Raw genomic sequence first — 17,688 nt, 5'->3', positions numbered from 1 at the left:
ATATGAAACGAAAACGGATAGAAACAACACCATTTCAAATTTTCACGCTGCAATCTCTTATTGGTTCATCTTACACCACGCCTACAAAACGACGTCATATTTTTTTCCCGAACGGCAAGTCTGTTCCACTGTGAGTATGCTTCTCACTTGCAGTTCGTAATGCGCCTAATGACTTCGTTCGGAATGAGAAAGGTGAGATTTCTAGCTTGCCGAAGTCGAAGCCGAAGAGCTCGTAATAAGCCCCATGGTGATGTTCTAGGCTCAAATGAGATTTCCCTTAAAGTACCTAACAGATACTATTTTTCCCTCCAGATTTAAGCCAGCCTCTGTCTGCGGAGCATAGCCCAATAATGTTTCGTTATTGCAATCTGCTCCTCCTTATAGATCACGTGAGATTACATGATCGAGGGATAATTATATGTAATCCCTTTATGATATTTCCTATATAAAAAATCGTGGCACAACTAAACAAGGCAGTTAGTTAAGATTAGTTCCTTCTTGTATATTCTATATGAAAATAAAGATGTTGTGAATGTAGCTGTGTCCTCTTCCTACGTGGCAAATTGTCACGGCACAGCACTGCGATTTGCAAAAATCAGAATTTGTGATAAGAACCGAGCGGTTGTTCTTACAAGCCGGCAGGATATAAAATGAGGGCAAAGCTGTAACATTTTAAAACTTTTACAGCATTGAAGTGTTTGCGTAGGATAATACAATGCCTTATCCTCAAAAGATTTTTGTTTAAGACATCCAAGCAGCATCTTTCGAAGTTAACCGCTAACTATAGTGAAACCAACTCAGAATAACCGAAGGAAGAAAAAGAAAGTTTTAGGTGCAAGATGGAGTTACTTACCGACCTAGATACAGATATACTTGCCGATTTAAACAGTCCTTGTTAAGACAAACAGTTATGTAGTTCAGATTTTTTGACTTTAAGAAAACATTGAATAGCAAAAAACTTCAGCAGATTTTCCTTTCTTTTATTTATTTATTTATTTACGAATCTCGAGCAATGCGTTGAGCCTGAGTTCTACGTCGCATTTTTGTTGGCTGTCTTAGACAAGGGGCAGCATAATTTGCTGTCTCCGATAGAAGAAGAACTTCAGCATTCAGCATGGAATTTAGATTTTTTGACTTTAATAAAACATTGAATAGGAAAAAACTTCAGTAGATTTTCATTTCCTTTATTTATTTATTTATTTATTTATTTACGAATCTCGAGCAATGCGTTGAAACTGAGTTCTACGTCGCATTTTTTGTAGGCTGTCTTAGACAAGGGACTGCATAATTTCCTGTCTCCGCTAGAAGAACTTCGGCATTCAGCATGGAATTTAGATTTTTTGACTTTAATAAAGCATTGAATATCAAAAAAATTCAGTAGATTTTCATTTTCTTTCTTTATTTATTTATTTATTTATTTACGAATCTCGAGCAAGGCGTTGAGCCTGAGTTCTGCGTCGCATTTTTGTTGGCTGTCTTAGACAAGGGGCTGCATAATTTGCTGTTTCCGCTAGAAGAAGAACTTCATCATTCTGCATAAAATTTCGAGTACAGGATGGTTTGGGTGAGTGTTCTTTGCTCCAATTCCTCTGACACCGAACAGTCGACAAGGCATATGTCATGATTGCTTACAGCATTACCGAAAACTCTTTCATGTTCCTGTGTTGTCACTTGGCAATTGGAAGATTCTTCAGGCATTTTTAAAAATTACGACGAATCGCTTAATGTATACTACACTTTGTAGTAATGTACACTTACTAAATAGTACACGTAATGTATACTTTGTACGTAATGTACACTTACCCGTAATGTACAATTTGCAATAAAGCACTAAATCTCTATGAAAATTTAAGCAAAAGAAATACTTCGTGTGTTAGCAATGGCTCTCAAGGAACAATTTAAAGTGCAGCAAATAGTATTAAATAATTATGAAAAATATCGTTTGCGACAAAACAAAGCAAATGGAACAAAATCGTTCTGTTGCTACACCATTATTTATCGTCTGCCAAGTATTGCTTGTGTTTACTCGTTTGGTATTCTTTTATAATTAACTGTATATTAGCAAGAACTAATTTTGTTTTATTGTTTTTGGAACACGATTATAAAATAATAAAATATCATATTTTTTTTTTAATGTCTGAAGCCTGTGAAATTACAAAGCGTTTTCTTCCTCAAGTGTCTCGCGCTGAAGGACACCCGGAACTAAATTTTTTAGAGGCGGTAATAAGTGCCACCATAACCTCCAATCGGGGCGCTATTGCTTGTACTTACTTGGGCTGGAAAACAAATTGGCGTAAACGGTTGGTGCAAGTATTTACAGCGATTCGTTTATGTTCCATTCTTCGGACAATGGTTATGGGCAGGTATAGAGCAATAGATACATACTGGCGATAACCTGCACGATGTATTGATAATATCAGTTATACTTCTAATCACCACTGATTTAAAAAATGCTTTCATTTAGCGGCAACCAAATAAACATGTTTGCACCATTAAACAGAAGTAATATAGATTTCAAAAAAGGAAAAAAAAGATGAAAATGAAAAATTTTTCAGTTATTGTCGCTTACCCTTCCACGGCAAAACAGTTACAGGCAAAAAATTTTAAAGATGCAAAAAAATGAAAATGAAAAAAAAAGTTACAGCAGTTTTCCTGCCCACGGGAGAAAGTTTCCGTTCTGCCGTGGGCAAGTAAAGAGCAGTAAGTGCATTCTGTCAATTACCTGCAAAATGTAGTGATAAAAGCAGTTACTGCCGTTTGCCTGCCCACGGGAGAAAGTTTCCATTCTGCAGTGGGTAGGTCAAGAGCAGTAAGTGCATTCTGCCGACTTCCTGCACAATGTTGCAATAAAAGCGTTACTGCTAATTACCACTGATAAAAAAAAAGCTTTTTTTTCTGCGGCAACCAAATAAACATGTTTGTACCATAAAACTATAGTAATACAGATTTCAAAAATGCAAAATTTGCAGTTATTGCCGTTTGCCTGCACATGGCAGTATACACGCATACAATTTCAAACACTTGTTAACCGCTATATTTTCCCCCAAAAGGTGTTATTGACGGCGAGTGTTAAGTGGTGTAAGTCACAAAACGCTGCGTTTCATATCTTGATGAATACTGGTCGTTCTAATTTTAAACTTTTTGTGTTGGAATTATTTTTCAATGGAGAATATTTCCCTGAATATAACTTATAGAACTTGGAGCTAGAATAAAAAGTTACATTCTGTATTTTTTGACTCATTTTTATTTTTGCTTCAAACTTTCAACATCTTAACGCTGCTTCTGATTTTGAACATTTTTGCAAATTGGAAGTATTCCAATAGGACTAACGGTAAAAATGGAACGCCCTGTATATATGTATATATATATATATATATATATATATATATATATATATATATATATATATATATATATATATACTTTTGACTCATTTTATCGAAATGCAATTGGCAGAAATTGGTGGAAATTTCTTTTTATATTAAATTATGGATTAGATCATTTTAAGAAAGTAAAAATATTTAAAAATTAGTACCTCGCCCATCAAATATAAAAAAAAAAATCTCCTTACATATAAATACTCTCGGCAAAAATTTAAACATAAAAGTCGAAAGCAACGGAATATAAGCAGAGATATACATTTCTCTAATGGTCCACTGTTTTAGACTATTTTTCCTTATTTTTCCATTAGAGTGTTTTAGATCTTCTTGTTCATTAACAGTGGAATCACCCTTAGTAAAATTGCTTGATGACCATTAAGATTCACTTTGGCTGTCTGGAAATCAACATTGAGAAAGCTTTCTTTCAACATTGTCTTTTTTTGCTGCTAAACTCTGTTTCCGAGGACTTTCTTCTCATTAACACGAATAAAAACCAAAAGAAATGAACATCCAGGGAAATTCAACCGAAAGAACAAGAGACGATAGTACAGCACGTAAATTTTATTCTTATGCGTCCGTTTGGTAGACTTATCTGCAGATATAGAAAGGGTATGTGCAATACTTTTTAATAACACAGACATTTATAACATATTTGCCCTTTATTCGAAATTAAAACTTAAAAACGAACTGATGTGCGCATCACATGACTTCTTTTTACGTCAATTTAATGATAGTAGTACCTTGGATAAAGCAAAGAAACACTTTAAATATTTTAACCCAAGTTTGTTGCGAATCGGAGCAAAAAAACGTTTATACAGATTAATTTTTTCCAATATTGGACATTTTAATGTGATTCAATGGTCAACTCTCTAAATATTGCCAATAATGGCCAAAATGAAACCAGATTTGAAAAGGAAAAATATGTCGCCAAATTCGTCGCCAAGTTGGTGACAAAACTTTTAGATCAAAAGGTTTCCGATATATCGCCAAGTGTCTGCCAAATTATAACACACTGGAGTTTTCATTGAAATTAACAATGATTTCCCTCCAAAAAAGGTGTACAAGACCCCCTTTGGAACATTCGAAGGAAACCAAAAAGGAAGCTGCACATTTAGACCCCACTAGGAGTCTACGTACCAAATTTCAACTTTCTTGGACATACCGTTTTTGAGTTATGCGACATACATAGGCACATACGCCTGCGGACGTCACGAGGAAAATCGTTTTAATTACCTCGGTGCTAGTCAAAATGGATATTTCGGGTGTCTATACGTTGTTAGGCACTTATACACGTGTGGTCAAGTTGAAAAAAAAAACTCAACTTTCATTCGGGGGCGAACAAAATGGAAATTAAGGTCGATTTTAGAGTGAATTTTTTTTTCGCGAATACAATACTTCCTTTTTCGTAAAAGGAAGTAATAAAAAAGACGTTTTCACGTAGTTGACGGTTTTATTGTTGTTATAAAGCATCTTTAGTTCTATTACAATCAGTATGAACGTTATTACTATTTAACTAATGAAGAAGTAATTAAAATAATGATAATATTTTAGTCTTTGAACAAACGTCGAGTCAGTATGGCACCATTTTACTTTTTTACATGATTTTTTTTTTTTTTTTTTTGAAGTTAAATCAACATTTTTGTTTTCATTCGCTACTGCTGGCGCACAGTGGGGCGAAAACGCCAAAAAGAGCTTAAAAGTGTTTTTAAAGCTCTCTCGCTTGTCTGTCTACACAGGCATGTTATAATGGATTTTTGTCGATTTGCTTTGGCTTGGGGTCCAAAGTTCGCAGGTTTACGCAGCTAATTATTTTTTAGGGTTTTTCTACAGAACATTTATAACTAATTAATATTAATTTCTAAGAGGACATAAGAGGACATTTTTTTGTAAAGAGTTTTGAAAAAAAATAACCTTGAATTCCGAAGTTTTTGGGGCTGATCGAAACCGATTTTTGGTTTGAGAATTCGATTACTCATTTTTTCGTTCTATTACTATCGTTGTAAGCGAGAGAAATTAAATATACCCGCCATTAATAGGAAAAAAAATATAAACTGCTTAAAAGCAATTGTTTGTAAATTCCCGCACTCTTGGTTCTTCAACTTTCTAAATGCTCCCTTCAGCTTTGTAGTGGCCGGAGGGCTCTAAAATTCCAATTCTGATTGCAAAAGAGGTAGGCCTGTGCAAATTTGTTAATCCTCAATTGGTTTAGTATAGGGAAAAACAACCATTCATAAGCGCTTTTTGGCGTTTTCGACCCACTGTGTGGCGCAACAATGAACCATAAAAATGGTTAATGCAGGGGAGTTCGGGGTGTCATGTCATACTAGAGCAACCAGAATTTAGATTAAAGTCTGTAGAGTTCATTACAGTATAAAGTGCCATATTATGATTAGCAGTACGAGTTAAAGTACGAGTTAGTGCTTCATAGAGGATTTTGGATTTTTAAACCCCTGCACTCTTTTGCTGCTCCTCTGTTGCTGGAATAATGTTATAATTTTGTGTATGTTCTTACTCTAACCGTTCCCATAGTTAACCATGGATTTAAGACGCAACAATGTTTTTTTCCCCAAACAGACTAAAATATGAAAGGAAGTCGACATTGTGCGAATCACTTAATTAGAATACTGACTTTAATAAAAATAAACTAAAAAAAATCTGTTCATTAAAAAAATTAACACCGTGTTGTTTTTAAAGCAAATAAAATAATTAATGCAGAAAAGATCGTTCGAAAATATTTTTTGACAAGTGAGATGTAAATGAAAATTGCGCTACGATTTCTGCATGATATATTTCATGCATTGTGGAATACTGCCTCTATTACAAGTATCAAGCAGAATATTCTAGTATTACTGCCGTGTGCAGGTAAACGGCAGTATCTACAAAACTGAGTTTTTGAGATATTTGAAGAAACGCGTTTTTGATTTTCCACAAACATCAATAAAATATTGAAATTTGATTTTAAGGCGATTTCGTATGTTCATATCGAAATATTCTTTGGGTAGTGTGTTTTATTTTGATTTTGCAATCAGAATTTTGTTCAAAGCCGATACTGCCGTTACCTGCTCTTTGCACTAGTAATTTTCTTCCTTTTTGACTGGTAATTAGCAGTAACTGCACAATATACTATTGAATGACCAATAATTACAGACTGGACATAATACGGAATAGATACGATATTACGAAGTATATTTATTGCAAAAGTGAATGATATATTTTACTTTAAAACTTAAATAAATTCCGTGTATACACTCAAAATAAATTTAATATAACTAAATTTAATGTAACTTATAAAAATAAAATGATTTTTTTTCTCACAAATGTAAATAAATGGCATTGTGTAAATGTATATGTTGGTTATAAATTTATTATTTACTAAGATATAACTTAAATATGTATTAAATGAAATGACCTACATCCAGTTGAAATAAATTTAATGCAATAACATTTACGTACCTACTCAGATACCAGATATACTTGCTGATTTAAACAATTATTGCTAAAACAAACTCAGTTTTGTAGTTTATATCTTTTGACTTTAATAAAATTTTCTTTTTTTATTATATTTTTTCTTTTCTTTTATTTTTTTCTTTTTAAGCATCTTCTAAATCTTCCGATTCATCATTGACTGGCAGAGCCTTCCAAAAGGATCTACGATTTTCGGGCATTAAGGGGCACAATTTCTGAATTATGCCATGTCTCTTCTCAATTGGAATTCCTCTAAGTCCCGGACAAACAGGAGGGGCAGACATATAAGTTTTCAGCTGCTTTTTTTTTAAGAAATCAACTTCCTTGAACTGATTATCTTCATGATTCACTTTGTAGAAGAAATTCATGGAACCTTGACGGAACTCAACTTCGAGGATGTCCACTATGTACGGTCTTGAAAGAACTTTCAGTTTCCAGTGAAATTGTCCTACGGGGAAACCACGAAAGTCATTTGTAGCCATGCTAAAGACAGTCATTTTGTTATTGTTAGAAAAACCACAATCTGTTCAAAAACATTTCCTTGTCGTCTCTTCATCTCTTGCTCTACGCCATGATGAACAGCGTTCATAAATGTATGACCTGGTTCGAAGTATCTGAAACAAATTGCCACTGCATTTATCGTCTTACTGTTGATCAGTGCAATCATGGTGGTAAAAAGACACCTTTTTTTTTTCTGGAAGGTACAATTGTCCATCCAGTAGACGATCGTTTTTCTGTCCTTCTCTAATTCTAAAGTTTTAACGAAGGATGAGGATATTTCTTTAGCGTTTCGTCCAACTGTAGCTTCGTGCCAGAGCACAGATATGATTTTTCCTCTTTTTATTGGATACACGTTGAGTCCTCCTTTGGTCCCCGACGACGGCGAAGGTTTCATGGAACACCACGATCCTTTTCGTGAAGCAGCCTGACTTATTACCAGAATACGTTGTAACATTATGACCTTTTTTAAGTTGCGCACAACGTGGTATGGGTCAGGAATCTGATCTGCGTTTTCGGCGTCTGCCTTGCAGCGAATCCTAGCATTTTTCGCTTCCTTGAAATGAGTTTTCCATGACTTGCATACGTTGCAGTCGGATTCAGTTCATTTGAGAGTTATGGGATGGTTAGGATGGTTTTAACGCTCGTATTCTAGGCAAGTAATGCATTGCTCCTCTCCAAAAACTAATATTCATGTTGGCCACCTCATTTAGATAGATCTTGTAACTGAACGGTTTGTCTGGGTGTTTTTTATTGTAATCATTTAACATACCGCAAACTGTTACCTCACTTGGAAGATATAGGCGTATAGGAGCGTGTTCCCTCCTATAATGACCAATGCTTGGATTATATAATAAAATATGACTTCGGATAGGGCCTCGATCAATTTTGTTTCTAGGGGTTTGCCGACCACAATGCAAGCGTGGAGGTACGATCGAGTCATACCCAGCAGTTTTAATGGCAGTTGATATCAAATACGGGTGGAACCCAATGGTGCTCAGAAAGAAAAACCTTGCAAACAGATAGGTCTCATTAGATATTTCGAGTCAATAATTTGAAGTAAACCTCCGCGTCACAGCGATTCAGTCGCCTTCCTTTTTACAGATTTTTTTTTTATATTCTTTGGAAGATCCAGCATTTTTTCTGGTGATCGGACATTTTTTAAAATTCTTCTAAAATGTTTTTTCTTTCTTCAAGGAAAATCATGTTGTGGCAGTTTAGCTTGCAAGTATTACAAGATCTTCTAAGCTGTAGTTTTGTTGCATCTCGAGCAATGCGTTGAGCCTCAGTTCTACATCGCATTTTTGGATGCTGTCTTAGAGAAAAGACAGCATGATTCGTTGTATCCGCTAGACGAAGAACTTCAGCATTCAGCATGGAATTTCATTTCTGCGTAGAATTTCGAGTAGGGGATGGACTGGATGAGTGTTCTTGCTGCGATTCCTCTAAAAACAAATAGTCAACAAGGCATATGTTTTGATTGTTTATGAAGCATTATAGAAAACTCTTTTATGTTCCTGTGTTGCCACTTGACAACTCGAAGAAGGCATTTTTTAAAAATACGAGAAATCGCTTCATATTCCGCACTTTGCAATAAATCTCTGTGAAAATTTAAGCGAAAGAAATGCTTCGTGCGTTAACAATAACTCTCATCGAACTATTAAAAGTGCAGCAACTTAGTATTCAAAATTGTGAAAAATATCGTCTGCGACAAAACAAAAGAAATGGAACTACATCGTTATGTTGCTACACGTTTATTTATCGTCTGCCAAGTGTTGCTTGTGTTTACTCGTATGTTATGTTTTATAACTGTATATTAATAAGAACAGAGTTTGTTTTATTGTCTTTAGAGCATAAATATTAAGAATCAAAAACATTTTTTTTTTTTTTTAATGTCTGAGGGCTGTGAAATTAGAAAACGTTTTCTTCGACTTTATTTGAAATAAAGTATGATTATTTTCCCTAAATAATTATTTTAAGTCGCTCGTGCGCTCAGGGACGCCCGAAGTTAAATTTTTGAGAGGCAATAATGCCCCATTTTACGGAATGATAAAATACGATCTGACACGCGCATCTACATCTAATGAGAAGCGACTAGGAATCATTTTAAAAAATGCAATATTGTCTCTAAATTTGCCGAATAAAAAAAAAAATTGAGAGGTCACACAATGACCTACCATCGGGGAGCTATTGCTTGCACTTAGTTGATCTAAAAAAGAAATCGCGAAAACGGTTTTTGCAGCAATTCATTTATGTCCCATTCTTTGGGCAACAGTTATGCGTAAGTATAGAGCAGTAAACATATACTGCTGAATGCTGATTACCTGCACAATGTAACGATAATATCAGTTACTGCTAATCACCACTGATAATAAAAAAATGCTTTTATTTAGCGGCAACCAGATAAACATGATTGCAGCATAAAACAGATGTAATATAAATTTTAAAAGTGAAAAAAAAAATGGAAATGGAAAATTTTGCAGTTACTGCCGTTTACCCTCCCATGGAAAAACGGTTATGATCGAAAAATTTACACAAAAGAATGAAAAAAAAAATGCAGTTACTGCCGTTTGCCTGCCTACGAGAGAAAGTTTTCGTTCTTCCGTGGGCAGGTAAAGAGCTTTAAGTGCATTCTGCCGATTTCCTGCACAATGTTGCGATAAGAGCAGTTACTGCCAATTACCAGTGATAAAAAAATGCTTTTTTTCTACGGCAACCAAATAAACATGCCTGTACCATTAAACTACAGAAATATAAATTTCAAAAATGCAAAAAATGAAAATCGAAAAATCTGTAGCTACTTCTGTTTACCTGCTTGCGGCAGTATTGTCCAGAGGAGTTTTTTTTTAAATTTAATAGCAGTTTAAGTGACTCATTATATTAGCCAATACAGATGTTAGAAGAATATTACAAAAATTGTGTAAACAAACACTTTAATTAATATCTTTTTCATCAATCAATACAATACATTGGTGACAAAAAAATATTTTTTCATCGTTCACATACATGACATTGAGAATTTTTATAATTATCTTAAATTGTGTTAAACGAAGAATCAAACTTAAGTAGACTTGTGTTTTACAGTTAGTATCACAGACACGAATTTGTATGCATTGCTAAACATATTTGGAAGAAAATGATGAAAATTAAAATATACGATCAGGCCTTCTTAAAATCAGAACAATATTTGACGGGTTTTTTTTTTTTTTTTTTTTTGAAACTAGAGCATAATACAGCGTTAATCATCACATTCTTAAAAATAATGCTTTAAATATGTAATTATCTAAAAACTGACAGTTTGTCTTTCATATGCTAAACCATTAAGCTTTTAAGTAAACTAAGATTATAGGCATTGAACAAATAAGAAGAAAACAAATCGTTGCCTCTTAATTATGATTTTTTCATTATGTTAAAACAAAGGCAGTTCTTAAATGTTCAAAAATAATTCTTATGATTTGTTTAAAAAGATAAAATGTTAAGCATAATAACAGTGTCTATTAAATTTTTATAAGCAGTATATATAAATTTAGTGGTAGTGAGCTTCTTTTAATTCAGTAAGGTTAGTTTAAGAAGGAATTAACTATGTTTATGAAAAAAAGGGTAGATTAAGTGTTTAAAGTAATTAATGCCTTGTCATTTTTTCCTTATTTTTATCACTCACATTTTTTAAATAACTTAAAGTTTACTGATTCTGAAGGTACAAATATACATACAAAAATAAAAAATGTTTCAATGCAAATAAATTGTTATTTTTATACGTACCGTAATTTTTATAGCAAAATTCCAATTTGTTCAAGAAATAAGTTCTCTTAGTTAATCTTAACTATTTCACTTTCCCCACATTCTTTCCAAGACATCTGCAAGAACATGGCACGTACTTCAGCAACGTTGCGATATGGATAGTGTTCTGCCGATGTTAATGACTCTTAAGACTTCAAGGTAACCGGTTATAACTAACAGTCATTAGTACTTAGTATAATTTTGAAATAGGAGCAGGAGAGACGGCTTTCTGACCACTCTGTATGTATTCCTAAGCCATCGATATCCGCGACGCAGTTTATATTGCTTAGATTTACATTTAGACATTGGGGAACAAAAATATAAATGTATTGAATCGCACTTGCATCATATAACATAAATGCAGATTGCTGGTCATGCTTTAAATTTCAGCAAAAAAAAAAAAGCAAATGAATGTAATTTTTTGAATGCTTTCACTTCAGTTAAAATAATTGTTCGTACACTGTAAAAAAAAATAGTAATTTTACTCTGTAAAAGCGCTGGTAGCTAGCTGCCTCCAAAGCAATAGAGTAACTTAACTGACTGAATTGGTGTAACGTTACGTAGCGCTCATAACATTACACCAGTTTTATCATTTAAGTTACTCCATTGCTGTGAAGGAAGCTTGCAGCTGGAATATGGTTAACAAAATGCAGAATGTTGCCAATGTATTTACGGAGTATGGTTACACAAATTTTTTACAGTGTAAGTAAGTTTTAATGTTTCTGAATTTAAACATATTTTGAGCTTAAACAACTATATTTGCATGGATCGCGTAGAGATAATTAGATCACTAAAAGGTAGAACAAAACTAAAACCAAGAGAAGCGAAGAAAATATCTTAATATAGAGCTTTATTAATATGATTAAAAGATTTAATAAGAACTTCAAAATTCCAAAAACTACGTGTATACACTGTGGGAAAACGTTTTCCAGCATAAATATAAATACAAAAGAAAATCAAGACGGATGGAAGGTGTTAGCAGGAAATCTAAGCTCATCAACAATCTTATATTTTTAAGCATATTAAACATACAAAATGTATATATAGCTGTGTGTGTGCACATAAAACGATTAATCAAAAATACATAAACTGTATTTTTTTTTTTTTTTTGCCTTGTATTAAACTATTATGCATGAATGTTCTTTCTTATTAAAAAACTTTTCTGTGCTTGAAATCTAAACAGTTTTCTAACCGTTGACATCTTAATCTTCTGCATCTTTAGGTATCAAACTGTCAGATGAAAAGACGGTTTAATTCTTTCCTTGACACTAACGCATATTACCATCTCACAAAAGAAAAAAAAATGTTTCTGTTTAAAAAGTTTCTAATATTGAAAAAAAATGATTTTTTTCTGCATTAGATCTTTCTGCAAAAAGTAGCGATCGAAGAAAAAATATCCTTTTGTTGAACATAATTTTATCTACGTGTGCACAGTGTGAATATGTGGTTTTTTCCTATCGTCTCTCAGGTTTTTGAATGTAAAGTGTAAGATATTGTTTAAAGTTTCTGGTTTAATATTTAACTGAACTTGAGTTTAAAACATTGTCAAAATTAGCCACACACATTGAAAAAGCATTTGTTTCAATGTATGCGAAAAAGTCCGAGATTTTTTTCTGGTTATTATATTTTAATTTTCTCTCAAAAGTCAAACTTTTTCCCCATCTTCGTTTTTTTGCTTCCTGTGCGAAGCTAAGGAAGTAATTTATCCACAAAAACATCTGACCTAAATTTTTCTCTAAATGTTAACTTCACTTACCTGCGAATAAATTTGAAGTAGTTTTCCCAGTACGGGGTCCAAGCGTGCAAGACACCTACACACGTATAAACAGTCGTAATGCCCATTTTAATCATCCCTGAGGTAATTTTCACACATCTATGCAGGTTGCTGATAACGTCTATACGTATGTATGTATCTCGAAAAATTCAAAACAGTATGGCGTAGAAAATTTATATTAGAGTTATAAGGATAAAAAGTTTACACGACACACAGCTCTATCTACCGCACAGTTGAGAGCTTTGCCCTTCTTCGATATCTTCAGCGTAATTTTTATTCATTCAAAGAACCTGAATTTCGTAAATGTTAGAAATTTGGTTACTTTATTTTTTGAAACACCTTTGTGCTTTTCATTGTAATTCTTTGTTTTGGTATCGCTTTATAGCTACAGTTATAACAGGTTTCCCGCTGTATTTTGCGTCACTCTTCGGACAAAAACCACATCATTCTGTGTGGAAGTAATATTTCAGGATTGAAAAATTGACAGGCAATAACTGAGCACGCTTGCGTGCTATTAAATCTATGCAGAACCAGTAACTTACGCAGTAAGTGGCAAAGTAATGGCATTTGTAGACACATCTAGTGGGAGACCAGCAGGAATACGTTTTGAATATTTAAGTCCTCTATTTGAAGTTTCCGAATTGGAAACTTCAAATGCAGGTCCAAACGACGTTTTAAGCTGTTTTAGAAGATTTTATCGTGGGTATGCGTGAAACAAATAACTTGTTATAAAGGGTAAAATAATTAAAAAATTTTTGGTGGTTGGAATTTTGCCCTTCTGAAGTTACTAGTTAAGGCATATGAACTGCTATGAATTATTCTGATCTATAGATTAGTTCTCAGCTAAAAACTTCTTTTAAAAAAAATTACGAGCAAAACTTGAAAAAATTCAGCAAGGATGATAATACTTCACACCAAAATTCCAACTTTAAATGTCAACATTGAGTTTTACTGAGTCCTCTATTCTATTAAGCAATTACTGTGCAATCATTAGTACATCAACTTAATAACATAAACGCCTTTTTTATTGTTTAAGGATTTGTTTTTCTTTATTTACGTGACCCATGATTTAAGAATTACATTTTCGTTTAAATTACTTTTTAAAATGTTTTCTGCATGTTTGAATTATTTTTACTCGTTTAATCTGCATCTTCCGTGTTTTTCAAGTTTGTTTAGATTTTTCCCCTAATTTACTCAAGAATGTTTCTAAAACATTTATCAAGTTTAAGAAGAAATTTTTATGAGGGTTTTTCTAAAAACGTTTAACATTTAATTTCATAGTGCATTTGGTGGAGCAGACATGGTACATTATCAGTATATTTTTCTAATATACGTAGATCAAATTCTTTTACCCCTTAAAATTAATAAGCAACTTTCGTTTTCGATTTATTTTTGGGCTTTGATAACTGTCTCATTGGAAGGGTTGTAACATAGCATAAATAGGATAGTTTATTAAGGAACTCTGCTATTTTTATTTCCAATAGCGATCCTTTTACACGTACTATGAGTGAAACGAGCTGATGTGCACATCACATGACTTCCTTTTACTTCAATTTAATGTCATTTTCCCATTATTGGCAATTTTAATGTGATTCAATTGTTTACTCTCTAAATATCACCAACAGTGGCCAAATTAAAACCAGATTTTTAAACAAAAAATCGACAAATTTGTCACCAAGTTGGCGACAAAACTTGGCGACGAAAAGACTGGCTATATTTTGGCAAGTGTCTGCCAAATTGTAATATCACTTGAGTTTACATCGAAATTATTAATGATTTCTCCATAAAAAGGGGTAAAAGACCCACTTAGAAACACTCGAATGCAACCAAAAAGGAAGGTGCACAACTAGACCTCACCAATAGTCTACGTACCAAATTTCAACTTTCTAGGACATACCGTTCTTGAGTTATGCGACATACATACACACATTCACAAATACGCACACGAGAAAACTCGTTGTAACTAATCATCATTATGGATATTTCGCGTGTTTATACCTTCTTAGGCACTTATCCGCGTGTGGTCGAGTCGAAAAAAACAACATTCATTCGGGTGTGAGCAAAATTGAAATTAAGGTCGATTTTGGAGTGAAAATTTTTTCGCGAATACAATACTTCCTTTTTTGTAAAAGAAAGTAAAAATGATTAATATTTTAACATTTAGCATTTTTTTTCAAAAGTGGTATCGAATAAATTTTCGTGCAACTTTAATTTGTAGATAACGAATACCAACCGGTTTGCAAGGATACAAACCAATTTTCAACACATCATCTCTGCATTTTGATTAATTTCGCATAATAAACGAACACCAACTACATAGTGCTAATAAAATTGAAATGATAATTAAAAGTGTGTTCGTTAAATTTCCTCTTTATTTATCTTCCAGACATATAGCTGAATTTGCATTACTTCATTTAAGAATTAAATTTACTAAATTTCTCAATATAATCTTAGATAACTTGTCTTTCTTTTATACATAAATTAGATCATGTGTTTTATTTCTGTAAAAACAATTTGTAAGTTTCACAAAACGTCAATATTCCTTTGATTTCTTTAACTTGATATATTTATGCGTATGTGTATCGTTTTAAAAGGGATAATAGAATTAAAAAGTAGTGTGAAAATTAGCATGTTAGGTTAACTTTGGGCAAATTTTCTTTCAGATCTTCAAACTTTAGCCATGACATGTGAGAGTTAAAGCAAATATACAACTTTCACTATACTTCATGCATCCTTTTCTGAAATTTTATTTTATATCGTAATTTTTTCTGATGTAATATTTTAGAACCACTTTTTTATGTTTTCAAAACCACGTAGATGATATGCAACCAATTTATTCCAATAAAGGGAATTATTTACACTTGTGAGGAAACAATTATTGATAAAGCCAATGTTGACCGTTCATTAGCCGCTCGCACTTTTCAGATGCATCCCCATTAAATTTAAATCTTTTTTCGCGTCACTTGACGCCTTAGAGAGTTTAATGCTACAAATCTGATAAATTTTACTAATTATAAATTAGCTTTTCTTAAAAAAAATATTAATTTGTTTAACTGAAATTAAGTTAACGTAGATTTAAAAATCGAGAATCGCCATATGCAAAAAGAGGACGCTAGTAATGGAAGGTAAATAAGATGTATACTTTTAAAATTGCTTCCTAGTCTTGTTTCGTCGTTGTGAGAAAATTACTTACTCTGAATTGATGAGTGTCTGAAATAACAAGTTAATTTTTTAGACTTAGCCCTTAATTTCACAATTATTTAGATCCAGAACTAGCGTCCTTACCCTAATACAAAAGTTCAGGTCAAATTCCGATAATTTTAAGGATAATTTTTTTTTTCTTTTCATTCTTTTCAATGAGACGAATACATTTTTTGGTTCTGCTTTGCCCCAGGAAGCAAAACTTTAAAAACAGTTAATGTCCCCTTTGTGCATGCATGTTAAAAATATGAATCTTTTTAAGATAAATTTTACTGTAAAATGAAGTGTTATAGTGCAGAGAAAAAATAATTTAATTGTAAAAATTAACACGCAACGCCGCTTGGTATTATACCACGTGGTTTGCGGTTTGAAATATTTAATCTTTTTCCTCGACTCTCATTCAATATATGGGTTCAGAGCACATTTCTCCCAACAGGGAGAGGATAGCTTCAAACCCCAGTGCTTGCACCTCGTTTTCTTAATACACGAGTCCCGCTTTTTTACCGCAAAACCAGTAGAGATAGATTTTACCAAAAACTTATAATGGCAACATGTATAGCAATACTTTTTAATGTAAAATTTCAAGAAAACTATTTACATTACACCAGGATTAATTCATTTTTTCGCACCAGTTATGAATTTTCGTGAAGTTGCAACAATCACAAATACAGCCACGACCAATTTTAATAGCATTTTTTTAAATATAGCCATGCTTTTAAGCAAATTTTCAAGAGTATTTCTTCAAAAAATTATTTAAAAGAAGTATCTTGCTGCCTTGCTGTCTTGTATTTTTGAGTACTTATCAACTTTTCTCATATTTTTTTATAAGACGAAAAAAAAATCATCACGCACAGATATAAATGCACGGTTGCATGGTAGTTTGAAAAAACCCGTATGAAACAACGCTGATCCAATTAGTATAATTTACAATTGTAATGTCCCAGAGCCTAAATCTCATTTCAATGAAACTCACGCATAGACTAAACAAATACCGGATTCAATTGTGAAGATAATGAAATATGAAACTTTCACAAAGCTTTGTCTCCCTTCGTTATTTTTCTGAATAACTTGTTTTATTCCTTCATCTTCTTACATACATTTATTTTTTTTTAAATACGGAAGATCAAACGAAACTCGTTCTCTGTTTGTTTTAGTTTCTTCTTCTGCAAGCCGAATAAATTCCACCTAAGCACGAACCAAAATCATTTGAAAATAGCTAAAGATGTTAGTTGAAAAAACAGGATTTTCTTAAAAACTAATGATCAAGGAATATCTTTCTTCGAAAATCGGAAATGATAGAACGTAAGACAATGTGGCAAATTTTACTTCTTTATTTTTTCCTCTGCAATAAGATCGTTTTAAATTGTATAGTTTTTATCACAATGAGTGCGACTATTTAGTAAATAGGTTTTCCTTTTTTAAATGAACGCATTTCATTTAATATACTAAACATAATTGAGTTATTTTTGTTTTTCTTATTCTACTTCTTTGGAATTTTAAAGTAAATCTGTTTCTGCACTTAAGCAAGTAAAATCCTATTCTTCACTGTTTATATTAAAAAAGACTTTTAATTATGCATTTACGTAAAAC

Source organism: Uloborus diversus, chromosome 2, assembly GCF_026930045.1.
Source record: "Uloborus diversus isolate 005 chromosome 2, Udiv.v.3.1, whole genome shotgun sequence".
In the NCBI taxonomy this organism is placed as follows: Eukaryota; Metazoa; Arthropoda; class Arachnida; order Araneae; family Uloboridae; genus Uloborus; species Uloborus diversus.
This window is presented reverse-complemented; position numbering follows the sequence as displayed.